At 35.8% G+C, this 18,718-nt stretch overlaps 1 protein-coding gene across 4 annotated transcripts in view; it reads left to right on the top strand.

Moving 5' to 3' along the window:
* The window catches only part of IL1RAPL1 (interleukin 1 receptor accessory protein like 1), a 753,722-nt gene that overhangs the window by 481,618 nt on the left and 253,386 nt on the right, over positions 1-18,718 (top strand). The gene's annotated exons all lie outside the window — the stretch shown is intronic.

Raw genomic sequence — 18,718 nt, 5'->3', positions numbered from 1 at the left:
TGGTGTGATGGAAGTTTGCTTGTGTGAGTCCGTTTCCCTTTCTTCATGAGTCATGTCAGAATATTGAAATATAAACATTTAGAGTGGATGTTGTTACCATGGTGCTGCTTCCCATTGTTTCAGTTTAGTGTGGTGAAGGTATTGAGATGAGCTCCATTCTGCAGAGAGAAAGAAACTGTAGACAAAAGTGTTTATCACAAAACTGTACGTGTTAGTGACTACTAAAGTCATAAAAGACTTAGAAATCCTTAGTTCAATAAGATGTTACAAAAATTAAATAAATCTGTTCTTAAGACACCCAAGATGCTTATTAAGCAACCTTTTAAAATGTAGATAAATGACATTCAATGTTAATGTTTCGCATTATTGCTATGGAATCAGAAGACTTCATTTTACTTTTATGTTCCCCTAGAGTATGTTAAATCCAACAATATTGTCCTAACTGAGCATTTATCATTTCCCTAGCTTTTCTTTGAAAGCTTTAGATAATTTATGTGTACAGTGGAGTCTTCCAGGATGGTATTTTAATAAACTAGAGTATCAAAGGTACAAGTACAATAGCATATGGACCTTGTGTTGCCTCTATCCTTAAAGACAATCTGTACACATCCTTAAAAACAGTCTGTACACAATTACGCTGAGTATTTAGCTTTAAAATGGAGGGCAATTTTCCATCGTTTTCACTATCTTTCAATTGGCTTAGTCAAATTCTTAACTCAGATCTATGAAGTGAAACGATATTGGTAGTACATATGTTCAGCAAGAAATTCCAGATAATGCATCTATCTGAAATCATTGCAATTGTTATTACAGGCAGAAAAACTTTGTTTAAAGAAGAAGAAAGACATCTCATTTTTACTGCAGCATTACCTGCTTGGATACAGTGTTAAGAGAATAGTAGCCTCAAAATCACATTGAAAGTATCTGAGGTGTATTCCACTATATCAAAAGTACACTTATGTTAAAGAGTATTCAAGTCTTGAGACGACCTCAGAAATATTGTCCTCTCCCCTTCACCACCCCCCAAAAAAGAAGTGATCAGGCTTTTTTTCATGTTGTTGCTTCACAGTATTAATTAACCATCTAAAATACCATAGTATATAAACAATGGAAAAACAGTGCATATCAAATTTAAGAAACAAATTTTACTTGGAATTCTTTTGCAAATGTGAATCAAGAGTGAAATCTTGGTTTCTTTGAGATCAGTTGCAGTTTGCCCATTGACTTAACAGAGCCAATATTTCATCTTTTGACTTTTCTGTTTAGAAAGCTCAGAACTCAAGTTCATTTAAAAAAGTGAAATCAGATTTAAAAAAAATACAACTCTGCAAATCACCTTGACGATTTATTGGTTATTCTCTCATGGAATTTCTTTCAATTAATTAGTTACTTTTCAAAAAGAAATTTAAAAATACCGTCACTGTGTTTTAGTAACAGGAAAAAAAGGTATGATAGCTGCATAGTGACCATCCAAAACAGAATGAACAGTAGATGAAAACTTTTTTTACTGTAATAAAAGGGGAAAACCTGCCCATCTATTTCTACCTGACTCTAAAATACAGGTTTCTTTCTGGATCTGGCTGAAACTATAGTTCTTCCTAATTTACTCACTTTGTGAATAGTTTGATCCTATTCTTACTGGAATCGGTATGGATAAAGCACCTACTGGCTTACTGGAAAAAGTACAGGGCTAAAATAAAGCAGCCAAGAGAACAAATTTTCTATTCTAGGGTACTTTATCTGAAAAGCTTAAAAATGGAAGATATGTGAAAAGGAATAGGAATGAATAAATCAAAATTATATCATAATTTACCTTCTGATGTTTTACTTATCTGTGTGAGAGCTTAATATAGGAAAACAATTTCACCAACTTATTTTTTGCTGTGGGAAGTTGATAACACACGGTAATTGTCTGAATATGAGAAAGAAACTGGAACTAGCAATGACATTTTTCATTTCTTTAATACAGTTTTTCCTTTCACTTTGGAGTATTATATTCACATCCAGAACTGCATTAATTTAAAAATATGAGATATAACTTCATAGAAACAAGATTGAGGAGTGATATAAATCAGTGGATTTCCTCCATGTTCTTTAAACAAAGTGGAGAGGGAGGAACTAGAATAGAAAGATGCCTGTGAGTTTTCTCCCTTTCTAAATCATTCCATCTCTCCTCACTGCATCCTTCCCATGTTAAACAAGATGATGATATTTCTCCAGACACAGCATATGACAAGAAACATTCTCAGTCTTTAATAAGACCTTTATGGAGTCAACAGTCCCACAGCATAATTCTACTCAAGTTGTGGGAAGTTTATTTCTGCTGAGTATATGATCTGTTGTGTGTTTTTTCTCTAGAGGTAAGATTCTTCTCACCTAAGTTTAATACTTACGCCCATCTGCATATGAGGTAATTGCTCTTCATAGTAAATCCGTGGCATGACTTGTCTCCTCTTAATGCCAATGTGTGAAACATCGGATGAGTTGTGTTATACAAAGTCCCACTTCCATCTCTTGGCTGTCAAAGGAGCTTTAGGTGACAAACTCAAATGTAGATTTATAATATAGGCATCTAAATTATATGAATCCTACTTTAAGGTTTCACAGTTGTTATGTTTATGATCTTTAAAAATGGTAAGCTGGCTCTACATAATATTTTGTTGTTATAAAACAAGTCCAAAAATTAATGACAGCTTTTTGAAGCAGACAAGAACAAATCTGTAGTGCGAATGTTTGTTTTTTAGACCGAGATGTACAGCTGAAAAAAATAAGCAAGCTTTTGGGTGTACAAGGCTGTCTTCAGATCTCAGGGGCTTAATATACCAGCTGGTCTAATAAAATATATTGCTTCTACCTTGTTTTGTCTAAGCCATCATGTCTACAACAACATTACTATTATTGTTTTTCATGGTATTTAAGTTTTCTTAGGATGGAATCACAGCATGCATTTCTTTAAGCTAGCTGCATTGTGCAAAATAAGTATAGGTTTTTTTATTAAAATATTACTGTTTTGATTCATTTTGGCAGCTAGAATAAACTGTGCTTCACATGTAACGCAGAGTGTACCCTTTTCCATTCTGTTCTTTCCTTGAAAGTGATGATTCTGGTTACAAGACAACTGAAAGCTTTCCTTTTATATTTCACTATTCTGAATACAACTCAACCTAAACCTAAAGAGAATTGAGTCCTCTCTGAAAACAAAGGTTTTGATTGGAGAGCTGCAGTAAACAGAATAAATGTTTTATTAGTGAGCAGGTGGGTTATGATATTTCAGTGTAGAGGTGGTAAATTTATTTTAAACTACTACTTCTGTTCACTACTTATGTGAGTCTTCCAACAGGGCATTTTTAATGTCACTATCAACTGGCATTAATGCCCAGGCGGGTGAAGAACCTGAGGAGAGAGGTGATTATTTTGTTGTCAATAGCTCTGGCAGGAAGCCTTCTGTGTTCCACACGCGGCACGGGAGGCAAGCGTTACTCGCCGTGAACTCGCCGTTATTTTTTAACCCGCTGCAGGTGGAGGCGGCGGGAACCGCTGCTTCCGCGGGGCCGAAGGGAGCGCGTACCCACCTCCGTCCGAGCAACGGAGGAGGCACAGGCTCCGGCTCAGCAGTCGCCCCTCCATGCAGCGGCAGAGGGTTGCCGAAATCCTGGTTTGATTTTTCAGGTGGTTTGTTCCTTCAAAACAATTCCATTAGTTTTTCGGAATTTTTGAGCTAGCATTCAGAATTCAAAAAGTCACTCATGAATAACTTGGCAAAGGGCAAAAAATGCATTGTGATAAGCTAATTTAAATAGAAATAGGCTCATTCCTTTGTGTGGGTTGCATATGCTTTTAAAAAAAAAAAAAATCTAGATTTTTATGAGCAAATTCAGTTTTCTGAGGAGCTACTCCGACACCTTCAGGAAAAAAGAAAAATAAGGCTAGGTGAACTGTTTGTCATTTTTGTACAGCCAGCAATATCTAGATTTTTTGGTCACATTTGAGGAATGACAGTTTCTTAGGATGAATGGGAGGGCAGGAACAGAGATTAAGGCAGAAAAGACACTTGCAAAATGTGGGTAATGTGACATTTACTGGAAATTATGTGATCATAACAGGAAAAGCATTTATTTTTGCCTACTCTTGTGCACAAATAAAAAGCTGTACACTTAATAGGAAATAGTCCTGTGCAGCTACTGTTCTGACAAAGACAGGCTCAAAAGACTGAAGGAGAAAAATATTTGAAAGAGCTCTTCTGGCTTCTGAAAAGTCAAGGACGTTTCAAAAGACTTTTGCATGTGCTCTGTAATGCCTTATTCTAATATATTATAAATGCTAGTTGGCAGATTACATCTCATATTTTCAAAAGCTGAATTCTGTACTGTTCTGCTCTAGGTGTCGTCTTGTCTATGTGGTTCACGAACATCCTCGTGATCTGTCATAGTAGATTTGATATGCACATAAAGCTGAGGGAATAATGATTTATAAACTCCTCTCAGAAAGATATACAGGTATATATGCCTGCTGTGGGGTGGACAGAAAGCATAAAGCACTGAAAATGTCTTACTTTATGCTATACTTTATGTGAATTGGAAGACAATATTATCTTTACGTACTAGTTCAGGGTCCCGTTATTACTTAATAATTCTGTAAGGAACATGATAATTTCTTTTAGTTGTCAGTGTTACTTGTTTTTTTCTGACCTGTCTTTTTAAAACAGCAATTCTGAAAAATGTTCCTTAATTCAGCAAAGATAAAACAAACCCAAACAAAATAAATGACGCTTTTAGGTCTTACAGGCCAAATTAAAAGACTTTCATGACTTGAAAATTTTCTTTCCATTTTGGAACGTATGGCAAAGTAACTCTTCTAAAAAAACATGCCAGCTGACCTAGTTTCCTTATTAAACTGAGTGCTTCATAGTATCAAAGGACAGAAAACTTGCATTAACTTGATTAAAAATACTATCTGAGTCAATAGAAAAATGATGAATCTACTCTTGGGTTTTTAAAAGGATTTTGTGAGCAGGAAGGAGACTTTTTTAATAATTAAATTGTTACAGAATGGATAGCTACATATGTAGAAGGTCCTTATAGCTCCTACTCAGGTACATTATGGAAGAGTAAATGAAGTAAGTAGAGTACAAAATGCAATTCTGACTCAAGAACTGAATTGGAGGGGGTCTTAATTCTTGTTTGTTTATGGCAGTTGATAACATCTAGTTAAATTAACTGAAATACTGTCAAATTTTCAGGATATGGATCATTTCTTCACCACGCATAGTAAAAGGGTGTTTATTTTGTTAGAGGCCTTTCAGCATTATAAGCGTGTTAGGATAGAAAAAAGTTGTTTTCTGCAATTTCAGCCATTAAAAGAGAAGCTAGGCCAGTGCTGGAATAAGTCTGTCATGGAATCAAAATACTAAAGTGGGTTTGCATTGACACTATTTGCATTTTCCTGCTTTATTGTAGTCTGTACAGGATTTAAAAAAAAAAAAAAAAAATTCACGCTGCAGTGGTGGGCTGTTAGGTCAAAAGATTTGAAAGAGCCCAAGAAGTGCATTCACCTACAGCTAAGAGACATTTGATGATTTTTTTACTTATTCAAATATAAAGCATAGTCCCATGACTGTTTTAAAACCAGTTTTACCTGCTGTGCTTTTAATTAAACATATTTAAATGTTTATAATTAAAAACATACACAGACTCATTCACTAAATCTGAATGGAGCTTACCAGTCAACAGAAAACATTCCCAGTTCAAACAAATCCTCTCTTCCTTCTCCAAAATCTTTGCCGACTTTTTTATCTGGGAGGAGAGGAGAGGAGAATAAGTTCCTTGTGTGTTTGTTTGGTTTTGTGGGGAGAAAAACACAAACATATTTTTAACAGTATGTAGCTGTATTTAGCTTTTACCAAATTTTGAGTAACACATCTTTGAAGAAATATATGTGACTTTCCGCCCTGGAAGGAAAAGACACTTTTAACAGGAGAAAGATAATTTTAAAATCTTGCTTAGAGTATATTATTAGAAAGCTCTTGTATGAGATAAGAGGCAGATTTTCATGCCTATAGTGGTGCACCAACTCTTTTTCCTAAATAAGATGATGGTTTTGCTGGGGGCAGAGGAAAGGGTTGCTGTGAATTCAAACCAAGACAGTAGTTCAAGAGTGGATAAACAGAGTGTGTGTTTGAGACAAACATAGCTTTCCTTCTACCATGGAATGGGAGCTCGGGAAGACTTTAACAATACACCCTGAAAGATTCAGTGGGTATGGGAGAAAATGAATATGCGAAGGTAGAAGGAGTAAGAAGCTTCCACTAGTAGATGACAAAAACACACACAGAGGAGACAGTAATTTTTTTCTAAAGAAGGCCTACTGTAAACGTATTTATGATTTTCCCTACTGCGGGAATCTGTACCATTTTTCACAAGGCGGTATTTCGCTGGAGACTGTGGTGAGCTAGTCAGGAGGTGGGAAAACATTTAAGTGAATACAGTAGTACCTGCCATCGTGAATGGCTGCTGTAATCACAGCTTCTGAAAGCCATTGTAGGCTTCAGCAGTCCATGGTACAATGGAGCTCTTCAGAAGTACAATAGTCATCGACATTCCATTAAAGAAAACAATATAAGTGGAATGCATATGCTTAGATTTCTTTTTACTCTGTACAACTGATTTATAAAAGAAATAGCAGAGAGAGAGAAAAACAAGAGGGTAAACTGCTGTGAAAAGTAATTAAAGGTATGAATACATGGGAAGGGTAAAATACTGCTTTGGCTACAGTGAAGCCTATTTGGCATTCTTTAAACTATTAAATGGATTTTCATTTTTGAGGTAGTATATTGAGATATTGTTATGATTATCAGAGATATCACACTGAATTTTGATTCTAATTTCTGTTAAAAAAATGGTTATGTAAGGCTTTTAATTTGTTGTTTATATAGCAACAGGCTCTATAACAAGTATTTTACAAGATTTGCTCAGTTGCAATTTTGAGTAGTCATATTCTGGGAGAAGTTCAAAGGTGATGGATATTTAGTTAATTTTTTTACACTCTGTATTTCTGCATTCAGCTGGTGAAGAATGTGCCCTACCTGAATCTCACTGAAATGATGATTTCATGTAAGTTTGCTGCCCAAGGTTTGTGTAGATTGAGCCAGTGAAAAAATCAGCTAAAAGCAGAGCTAGGCATCATTTACTTATTTAATAAATAATGATTTTTTCCCCCCAAAGGGTAGTTTTCACAATCATTTTAGAATTTATATGAAATCCATTGAAGAGTTTTGCCTTTACCTGTCAGCTTTGCCTTTACCTGTCATCATGAAATATTTCAACTGCATTATGCAGCCTTTTCCTGTTTAAAAAGCTTTATAATCGTTGTCCTCATTCTAAGTAACATAACAAGTGAGAGGCTCCAAATTGCCTTTGAAACTATTACTACGTAATGTACTGCATGGTTTTGGTTTACTTGCTTAGTTGCTTTTAATCTAGGAATAGTATTAGAGCAAAACAAACAACACTGTCAAATATATGACCCTATTTTTCTCCCTCCCTAAGGTTATGGTGGCTAACTATACAGACATTTGAGAAATACCTGTGCATCTTATGCATAAATGTTAAATAATATTGAAATGTAAATCCATAAAGAATATCAGAATAGGTTTTTAAAAGATGAAATTAATGTTTCATGTGGCTTTATTACACAAATAACCTGTCACAGCCTATAAGCCTTCCTCCATCCTCCCCTTGCTGCACTGAAAAAAAAAGCCCAACACTTTAGCTAGGCAAAATAAGAAATATTTTTTATTTTGTTTGGTAAAAGTAAGGTGAGATTTTTGCATCCACATATCGCATTGTTTTAAAATAACCTTGACTGGCCTGTGGAACTTGATTCCACGTGTCTGGTAGTCCACTCAGGCGTTGTTATAGGGGTTAGATCGCAAGCTGCAAAAATTCTAAATGTGAGTCTGAAGCAGCTCAACAACTAGACAAGCACTTAGAATTCTTCTAATCTTTTTCGCATATGTCATCTGGAAGAAAGTGAATGCTTACATTATAAATCAGGCTTTTAAACATTGCTTGCTAATGCCTTGTTTTCTTTCTAGGAGATTTATTTCTGCTTAACACAGCAGGAAAAATTAGCCAAAATTATTTAGATTCTTTTTTTTTTTTTTCAGAATCATGAGTCAAGTCTTAATGGTCAATGAAATATGAATGCAAAAATAAGTGAAAAAAAGTATAATTGAGAACTTAACCTGTGTGGAAGTGAGGAAATTTGGGAGGAGGTCCTATGTTAGAGAAGGCAGATACTGCAGCAAATGAGGCTTAAAAAAATCTTAGTAATACTCCTGGTGATTAATTATTAGGATGTGCTGCTTGAAAGATCACACTGTTCACAAAGTCTTTTTTCTGAGTGACATAATTCTGTTACTTGCACAGTGATTCCATCAAATGATGACTTTTGTGACACTGCTAGAGTCGGCGAAGCGTCATCCCTGTCTGGCACTCATTCTTGAAAAACACATTTTTGTTACCAACAACACAAATAAATAACATGTTCTAAGCAGCTGCTGTAATACTGCATTACAAGAGCAGTAATAGGCAGGAGCTTTCTGGATGTGTCTAGACAGTTCCAGATTTGGAGATCTTGTAAAAAATTTTCTTTAGTTTCACTGCTGATGAATTCAGACTCAAAACTCAAAATCTCTCTTAATCTCTCAGCCATCTGTAGCAGACTCATAAGGAGAGGGAGAAAAAGATACTAAAGTTCTGTTTATAAATTAACTGACTCGTCTCATTGTGATTCCTGTCTGACAAACGTCTACATCACAGAAAATGCCACGACAGTCAGCGATAATTGGCACCCTCACTGGTGCTCTCAGCAGAGAAGATGAGACTTGAATAGTTTTGGAGGCTGCGCTAGCAGCCTCACTGTTAGGCAGAGTGCCAAAAGTGCATTAGCCAAGGAGGGTTGGAGAAACCTTCTCTTCTGCTCTGGTTTGTAGATAAAAAAAAGAATTTGGTTCACGATACCGTGGTCGTTTGCTACTCAGGACAAGTAACTTCATTTAAAATTAAATGGGCTGTGTCCTGGTTCTAAACTTTTTTCAAGAGTTTGCCTGCAGCTCTTATAGAAATGGCAAAATAACTCTTGAATGTCAAATCAAGATGGTTATTAAAGCATTGGCTAGGTTCAAATTCTTTTTTTCACACAGAAAGGAAGAAAATATTTGCAATATTCCCTTATGTCACTACAAGATCCCTTCAGCCCAGCTGTATTTTGCAGCCACATAGTTCAGGAGCTGACAGTAGGCATTAGTTTGTGCACTAACTCTTGATGCTGGCCTGAAGAGATGATCAGTCTTTGCTGCTTGCATTTGAAACTCATCATTGCTGTAATCACGATCCTAGAGTTCACTCGCTATTTTCTGCGAGGCGTTACTTCACAAAATAATTCTGCAGGTTTAAAATGAAGTTGGAGACAGTTATTATGAGACCAGTGTGGGTAGTCGTATTTTTTAATGGTATTAAACTGGTTAAATTGTTAATCTTTTTACTCAGTTTTTGGATAATTGTTTTCAAATAGCAATTTATAGGGTGAAAATCAGTATTAGCATTCAGAAAGGCAGTATTGCATCAAAACAGACAAACAAACCCCTGCCAACTAACAAGATAACTGATAGCGATAGCCTGCCCTGCCTATCCCAAAATGTGAAGGGAAGGCAAAACATTTGTACTCTGCTGTCAGCGTTCTGCCCAAATTTAAAGCCGTTGCCTTTAAGTTCACGGCTGCATTGCGCTGCTGTTGCTCCAGTCTCATCAAATGAAACACTGAACTTTGCTGTGAGAGCCGAGACAGACATCGAAATTTTCCAGAAAGGTCAGCCATAATATTCCTGTGCTGCTCCCTGTCTCTCTCCCCGCTGGATCTCCGGCTGCCCGTAGCTCTGCTCCTTGGAGGCGAGCTGTGCAAAATGCTTTCCGGCAGCACCCACTTGGTAATCGTTTCTCTGTCGAAAGATGACAGTGCTTCTCAACTAGGCGAGGTGTCAAACTGACAGTGAAAACTCCACAGTACGCAGTTGCCTACGACTGTCAAACCTTATGCTGTTGATGCAACAAGTAAACCTCACGGAGTGGTGTTGGCAGGTAAGAAGCCGCTCATTTCTAGCTAATATAGATTTTTCTAGTCAGCTTGCAGGCTTTTATGAAGACAGGTTGGATGTGGCAGTGCTAGGACTAACCATTAGCTTTGTACTCAGTAAAGCGCAGAAAATTTTGTCCAAAGCAACTTTCAATTGCTTTATTACAAATAGAGACATGCAACACTTCTTTGCGTTCTTGTCTTTCCAATCACAAATTCTTCTGATCAGATTCTGAGGGCAAGAAAAGTCCCCAGGTATTGACTTCAGATTCTGTAAGTCCAGCTAGGTTCATAGCTTTATTATGTTCCAAATAGCATGTGGACATCAAAGTAATGCAGCATTCACCCTGAATGATTTATAGAAAGACTTTTTTTTTTTAAAGTTAAACCAACTAGTTCAAAAAATAAAGCATCTTCAATTAATACTGCTCTCAGTTTCAGAACTGCAGGCATAGAAAAGGAAAGATATGAAATATGAAGAGCTACAGGATCGTTAGTTACAACTTGATTTACTCCGTAGGTATTGCCTGGATACTAGCGTAGGCTACTGTTCCTTCCTGGATCATCATCCTTCCTGGAAAACTTTCATTAGCCCCTCGCTGACCCTCAGACCGTTTCTAGAGCTACATTCCCTTCCCCTCACATGGCAGCGAACAGGTTGGACGAACGGGACTGCCGTTCTGCTTCCCCAGGAGGTCAAGGCTTAGCGTTAAAAAAAATACCTCTCTCTGCCATTAGAGCTGCTTTGGGGCAAGCAAAAGATTGCCCTTGGATCAGGAGCAAGCTGTCTGTAAACTCGGACTTTCCTCCAGATAACCCTTTCCTCTCTGACTCTTACTTGTCAAGGAACAAGATACTTGTGAAGTGAAAAATAGGCACGAGATTCATAGATCCATCTATGCATGCACAGGTACACACACGGATACAAAGAAGCAAGAATAAGTAATACGGCTGTTCGGATCTGAAACATACTTCCTATGAAACCAATTTTTCCCCTACTTTTGACCCAAACTGAAAAGACTACATCTTTCCTGGTCATCTCTGGTGCTAGTCATGGTACTTTGGGCTCTTAGCAACCACTTTTAACTGTCAACGGTTCTGACATTTAACATATTAACTGTAAATACCCAGTTGGTTCTAGTCATTCTCTTCACTACAGCACTGCTGGCTTGTTTAGAATCACCTACCAGCAGAATAAAAATTAAAAAAATAAAATTGGTTCACTGTATTCTCTTATGATTTCACTTAAATATTCATGGAATCAGTTTAGAACTGTGTTCACCTGAAAGAGCAGAACATAATCAAAGTGGAGTAGCACTATCTGTTGCATTGAAAAAGGGAGTGATCTTTTGAAATTTGCTTTGCAATAAATAAGTAAATAAATAAGCTTTATAAACACTGCAGGAAGTGATTAAAAAAATAATCGATTTGGAAAGAGCAAAATAGCCGTGCAGCAAAATAGCCGTAGAATGACAGTCCTATTTTCTCAAAAAAGTGCATCTTTTATCTGTCTGCAATAGTTTCCAGTCCCTTGCAAAAAAAAAAAAAAAAAAAAAAAAAAAAAAAAAGAAAAAATAGAGTGACAGAGGAAGAAAGGTCATGTTGTTAGGCTAAATACATTTTATTCACCATTTTCTTCTGTTCCTTAAAGGCAGAATATTTTTATTTCTGCTCCCTACACAAAAATTGTAATAAACTGTAATTAACTGTGAAAATACGAAGCAGAAGTGACTGCTTGAAGGTAGAAGGGATATTTCCTCTGTATTTGGTATTTAAAATAGGTCTCAGATTGGCAAAAGACGTTTCTAATTAGAGATGCGAATCTGTTGCTGAAATTGTTATTTCTACAAATAATCATTATCACTGAAATTCCAAGAAAGTTTGTTGTTTTTTTTTTTTTTGTTTGGGGATTTTTTTTGTTGTTTATTTTTTTGTTTTTTTTTTTTTTTAAATAAATAATTTTGAATTGGGACTAATATTTTTATTAGAACACTATACAGTAAGTTTTCCAAGCAGTCTCTTTTCTGATTGCTTTGTTTGATGTATAGATGTTAAAGTAGTAATGGTAGTGGCCAACAGAGGGGGGGAAAAAGGAGCATGAATCTGTGTATAATCTTATATGTATTCTCAAAGAAGAGAATTGTGCTGACAAAAATAGGATGGCATTAAAGGTCCCTTTGACATCAGTTTCCTCCCTTTTATTATATCACAGTATCTGAGAAATGACGGTTCTTTCCGCGTAGTGAGAGATGGAAGTCAGTAGGGCGTTTCTTCTCTGAAAAGAATTGAAAGATGCTGCCTCTCAGATGAGTATATGTTACTATTAGTAGCATATTTTATGGAAGTAAAGTCAATTTTAGATAGTAGGGACATGCTTTGGCAAACCAAACCTTGCTGGCATGACTGATTGGTGGCTGCCTCCTTATAAGCACTGAAATTGCTACCTCGTGTGTATCAGAATTACGTTTCAAAGCATAGGATCTCTAGCTGGGCCCTAATTCTGATTTTAGATAAGGTTTAGCTATAAGAAGGGAAAAAACAAAAGTCTCATAAATCGCCTGTTTATACTGATATCCCCGCTACAATTATCAGCTTTCTGCATGAGGCATTTATATCCATCAGAAACTCTGTACTCTGTTAAACTCCCATTAGAAAAAAATTATATTTGTGCAAAAGGATCTTTAAAGGTTGGTATTGATGTGAGACTATTTTATTTGTTAGTTGGCACTGGAACTGACTCATATTTGCATCTATCAGTTACTTTCAGCATAGCTTGATCCTCTCTGGGGAAATAAACCTATGATCCAGCTGAGTAGAAGTCCCTGTTACCACAAAAGTCTGCTGCCAATAGCTAGCATCAATTTGAGCGGCTACTGATTTTTAGGTTTTGAGTTCAACCAGCAGATGTGTAACACACAGAGATCTATTAGTATTTTCGGTACAGATCATAAAGTTTGAAAGGGCTCTTAGATAATTTTGTTAAGGAAGAAAGAGCATTAATGATCTTTACATGAGCTTTTATAAAACTGCAACCACTTGTTTGGATAGGTGTGCAATATAACTTTTAAAGGTGCATAATATTTTTATTTACTATGTGCATTGTATATTAATCTTTTTTACATTCCTTATTTTACCTGTTGCCATCCACTCTATTCTTTCAGTTAAATCACAACAAAGTGTAGATTTAGATTTATTGTAATGACAATATGGATATGTGTTCTGCTTGTGAAATGCTAGTAGTGTATAAAGTAGTGAAAAAGAGAAATACAAGGAAGCTAGCCTGACTTTTGCTTTTACTTTTAAATACGTAATTTATAGGATAAAAATTTATATATTTTAAGCTGAATGTCTGTATTAAATTAGTAGCTTCTAGACAAGTAGGTACGACATGACTAACAGACCCAATATATTCTATTACAAACCCAAATATATATCTATATTTAATGCTAAGGTGCTAATTCATAGTAATGCCAAAAACTTCTTTATTGAAGATCTAGTTTTATTTTTATAAAGTTTTCCTGCCTTAATTATCACTGTAACATTATAGTGTTTCAAGGAATGTAACTAATTTTTTAACTTTTCATGTGCATCTCTATCACTTTCTAATTAGACAGAAATCCTGTTTGCTATATTTTTTAGCATGGTTAAGAGTCTTTGAATAACTCTGAACACTTCGAATTAAAAAAAAAAAAAAAAAAGAATTATAGCTTGTGTTGCACTGGTAACTAAATAATGTGTGATTTCATATTAAAACTGGCAAAATTGACCCGTAGGTACTGCCTGTAGAGCTATAAATAAATACTATATACAAGTGGTATTGGATTAAATGTATGTAAAACAAGATAACTAATCAGCTTTCCTTCATGTTCTCTCTTAACCTTTTCCCTGAATTACCCAAATAACTTCAAACTGCAGAGTTGCAACACTCTAAGTTCCCAATAGATAGCAAACTTAGTGAACAAAACATAGATTTGTAGCCTAAGACATGAATTTTTCATTGAAGTAATAAGAAAGCCGTTACAGTGTGTGTTTAAGTTTTCTCTTAGACAAATGAAGTAGCTACTGAAGTCTACATGGAAGGCAAATGCTGAGAAATTTAAATAGGACGCACATTCATACGGAATGTATTTATACTTGGTTGCTTATATGATTTAATATTTAAAACTCCTTTTATCATGTACTATAGCTCATGGAAGTAAGCTTTCTTCTCATATTTAGTCTTGGGAGAAGGTTTTTCAGTTAGAGGATTCTGGGATTTAATTACAGAACTTTTCAGAAACTCCTGTTAAAGTTACTAATTCCTCTCTGAATTAACCCATATCTCCACATGGGGACTATAGTAGTTGAATAAGGAGAAATGAAAGAACAGGGTAAGCCTGACCATGACATTTCCTGAGAATATCCTCCAGTTTCCTCTTACCTGAAGTTCCAGGAATTCTTCCACTGCTGACGGTACCCTAATAGTGTTTTTCTGATCTCTATATCGCTTCTTTGACCTGTCCTATGTACCCTTTAAGCCTCCACAACATCTTGCAAGAAGGAATTCCACTACTTTAACTAAGCATTGTGTGAAAAATGATTTTTTGTTTGTTTGTTTTGAAACTTTGTTGTTAGTTTTGTTTGATGCTCTTCAGTTCTTGTATAAGAAAAACTAGTGAGTGGTCTTTCCCAGCTTTTCTGGCCACTCATGATTTTATTATAGCCTTCCCTAATATTTGCCTTCAGCCATCTCTTTTCTGAGTGAAAAGTCTCAGATTATCTACTTACTCCTCATATGAGCATTGCTTCTTATGTTGAAGAAAATGATAAGAATGTATGTCTGTAAAACAATATTCAGCTATAAAAATTTGAAAACAAATATTTGAGGAAGATATTCTATAAGATCAAACGTGTTACTTGAGATTTGTCACTTCTTCCATTACCTGTGCCTTCTTTTTCTTTTTAATTTTCTATATTGCCTTAATCTCTTAGCGATCAAATAAATACTTTAAGTTATTTCTGATGTAATTCTTAATTTATTTCTGTACATGTTTTGTGTGGTTTAGGATTTTTTGGTGGTGAAAATAATTCATCTGGAAAAATCTAAAACTTTTTTCTTCTCATCATGTGAGATTCCAGTATCATCTTTAGGATGAGAATATTGTATATACATATGGTCATAAGTGCCTATTCTGTCTAGCTGACTCTGTTGACAGGTCATTTTTAGTGCTTGAAGGTTAAGATGCTTATTGAAGGCGTGCTAGTTGTAAAACTGGTATTTATGATCAGTACACGCCATTCAGAGGAAATGTAATATTTGTCAATAGTTATTGACAGTGACTAATTCTAGTCCAATTTACATTGCTGAACATCAAAAAGTTGATTTTACAGTTGGGACGTTGAGGCTTCAAAGAGATGCTGTTGTCATGCTATAGGATATTCTGGTTCTCAAATCTAAAAGTATGTGATTTGAAATGTTTTCAACTAAATGGTAGTGCAAAGCATGCTGAAACCAGTGAAAATACTTTATAATTTTCTGAGTTATAAATTCACAAGAAGTCTGCACCCTGGGTTTTTAAATGTGCTCAAGAAGGAGGTGAAGGCAATATTTGTTTGGCTGGTTTAGATTTCTTCAATCTGTCAGCATTTATGCTCAGCTTTACTTAAAATTTTCATTATTTTTAGAGCTACAGAAGTTAGAGTGTAGAGATAAAATAGCGATCAATTTAAAATACTAGTAGTATAAGGCAGTCACCTAGATATGCTCCCAAAGGCTGAAGTTATTTTGAAGACTTTCAGGAGAAATAAACTCCACAAAAGCACAAACCCATATAACGTGTATGGCGGTAGTCAGCGTGTAGTTTTTTCTCACCTTTTTCTAGCCACTAGGCTAGAAAAACACTAGGTATTTAGTCTGAGCGAGTCATCGAGGCTCTTGCCGTAATCAGTGGAGAGCAGCAAGGGATCACGGAGGACATCTTGTGATTGACTGATTCACGCTTGGGGTGTCTGTTTCTCTCTTACCTCAGTTACGGGAGACTGTATACACTTTACATGGCTGTGGTTAGTGAAATTATATCCGTTCAGGGTAAGCAAAAATCCTCAGTCATTTAGAACTGAGAGCAACTCAATTCTTGTTTCTAAGATAAAAAGCAGACTCATGGCTGAAGTACTTGGGTACTCAGCTTTCTGCTACTGTTTTTCATTCTGACATTTACCTTCCTTGTACCTCGGTTTCCCTTTGAAAAAAGGACACAATTGTACTTTCCTTCTCCTGCTTGTCAGACAGTATATCTCTTTAGATTGTCCTTTACTTTTTTACTGTGTGTTGAAGTCTCTTGCAAGTTCTGCAACATAAATACTAAATGACAGTGTTCCCTATCAGATACGCTGGATTTAAGATACATCACCTTTCTCAGAAATCATCAGTATTTCATCTAACCCTCCTTTCTTGTTGCTCCCAACCCAGAAATGGGCAGGAGAGCAAACTAAATACCAAGTTGCTCACAGTGAATTATTCAGATATCTGAATATCCAAATCCACAGTTTTCAATGCTGCTCTCGTGAAAGGATTTCACAGTAGTCGCCATCAAATGAAGAAAAACGAAGCACCTTTTTTTTTTAATTCAGTAAAAATGACCAACATATAGTTGTCGCTAAGCAAGACAAAAGAGGGCCAGCATGTGGTAAAACTGGAACAAGTTTTTCTATTTTATCAATTTCCTCCTCTTTCCACTCTACCCTCATTCTCATTCGTGTATCTATACCAGTGTAAAATAATTATAGTAGCACCCTAGAGAGATGTAGGCCATGCACTTCCCATGTAGTGGTGCCATGGCATATAGGAATTAAAGCTTTATCAAGATCTTGTCACATAAGATGACTACTCAAAAAGAATATATTAGCCCAGGATTTGAAACTGATCAACAATTTACAGTGTTGCTGTTGTACAACACAATTATTATGAGGAGAATGCTAATAAGAAATACTCCCATCTGGTAATATGTATCTTAACCTCATTAAATACTCAATAGATAGAGCTTAGGCTTATGTCTGAAAATTAAACACTGGTGCCTACAAAATATGCTACTTGGTGCAACTAATATTGGAGAATTTCTGTAATGGAACCCTTAAATCTGTTCCAAATAGAAGTAGAGACAATAATAAGAATTTCAAGGATTAAAACTGTGACATATTTTAATTCTTGACACTCCTAATAAATTTCTCATATTAGTTTTGCTGATTAATTCATATGGCATGAAGAATAAAATTTGCAGTTGGGACCAGAGAATGATTATTTTCCTACTGGCTCTCACTGATCATCCTTTCGGACTATAACACTATATCTCTCAGTGTTTTCCAGCTACAAAATTGTAATCTGTACTGAAACATGCAGACTTGTTAGAAGCTCAGTAGCCTTCAAAAAACAAAGGTGGCGTTAAGAACAGTGCCCAAATTCATCTCTCTCTCCACCATTCTCCTTTGCTGCTGTTAGTTGCCTGGGATGGAATTTTTCATCCATAAAGAAGGTGATGGAGAAGTGGCTTTGAAGATTTGCTAGGAGCAGAAAATCAAGTATCTATGAAGATTTCAAAGTATCTCTGTTGTGAACCCTGCCGTTTACCTTTGTCACTCTTAAAGGTGTTTAGACAGAGAGAGAGTTTACCACCATGAACTATTTTTTTTCAAATGTAATTTATCCTCTTTTATAATAACTTCTTCAGTAGAATAAAATAATAGAATTCAGTAGAATAGAGATAGTTGACAAACAAGGTAAATTTTAGTCATTACTCCTTAATACTCATCTGGTGACCATCATATGAGCACAAAAACTTTAATTTTATCTAGTTATCGTTAGTTTCTGTGGTTAACCACTGAACCCCTATTTCATATTTTCAACTGTTGCTTCCTGTATATCTACCTCCTGGAAGACTAAACGGTGTATATCTCTTAGTGGGATCAATCAAATTGCAAAAACCGAGTTCAGGTACTGGCATGAATGTTTAAGAGTGTCATGCTTATAAGAAAGACTGTCTTAGAGGTTTTTAACAACTGTCAGTCATTTGTTGAATTCTTTTGAACTCTTCTGTGTTGAAATCAGTAAAGCAGTATACACATTTTCCTTTTTCCCAATAAGGTACAAAACATTGTCAGGAAAAAAAAGGTTTTGAAGTCTCTTATTTGGTTTCTCCATGTAATAATAGTATTTGAAAACAAAGTGGCTATTAGTAGCTGGTCTCCCCGAGACAAAATAATTAGCTTAGATGCTCCTAACTTGTAATACAATAACACACCAATGGCAGAATCCCACATAACTCCTCGTTGGCTTCCCACACAAGATCCCTGGCATGTGTCTGTGCAGCAACTTCTTAAACTCACTGTGCCCATTAATGTGCAGCAGCCTACAGGTGCTTGCAATCCACCATACATAGTCCAGATTTCCAAACTGTCATCTCTGCATGTATAGTTCCTGATGTGACATTAGCAAGATTTCTTAAGGATCTAGCTCCATATTAAAGGAAGTAGAAAAGATATTCTATATCTTCCCAGTGCTTTTTGCTGTTTAAGTGGGTAGGAGGAGCATCTTCTGACTGAACTGCGGAGTACT

Source organism: Aquila chrysaetos, chromosome 7 (genome assembly GCF_900496995.4).
Source record: "Aquila chrysaetos chrysaetos chromosome 7, bAquChr1.4, whole genome shotgun sequence".
Taxonomy (NCBI): domain Eukaryota; kingdom Metazoa; phylum Chordata; class Aves; order Accipitriformes; family Accipitridae; genus Aquila; species Aquila chrysaetos.
This window is presented reverse-complemented; position numbering and strand designations above follow the sequence as displayed.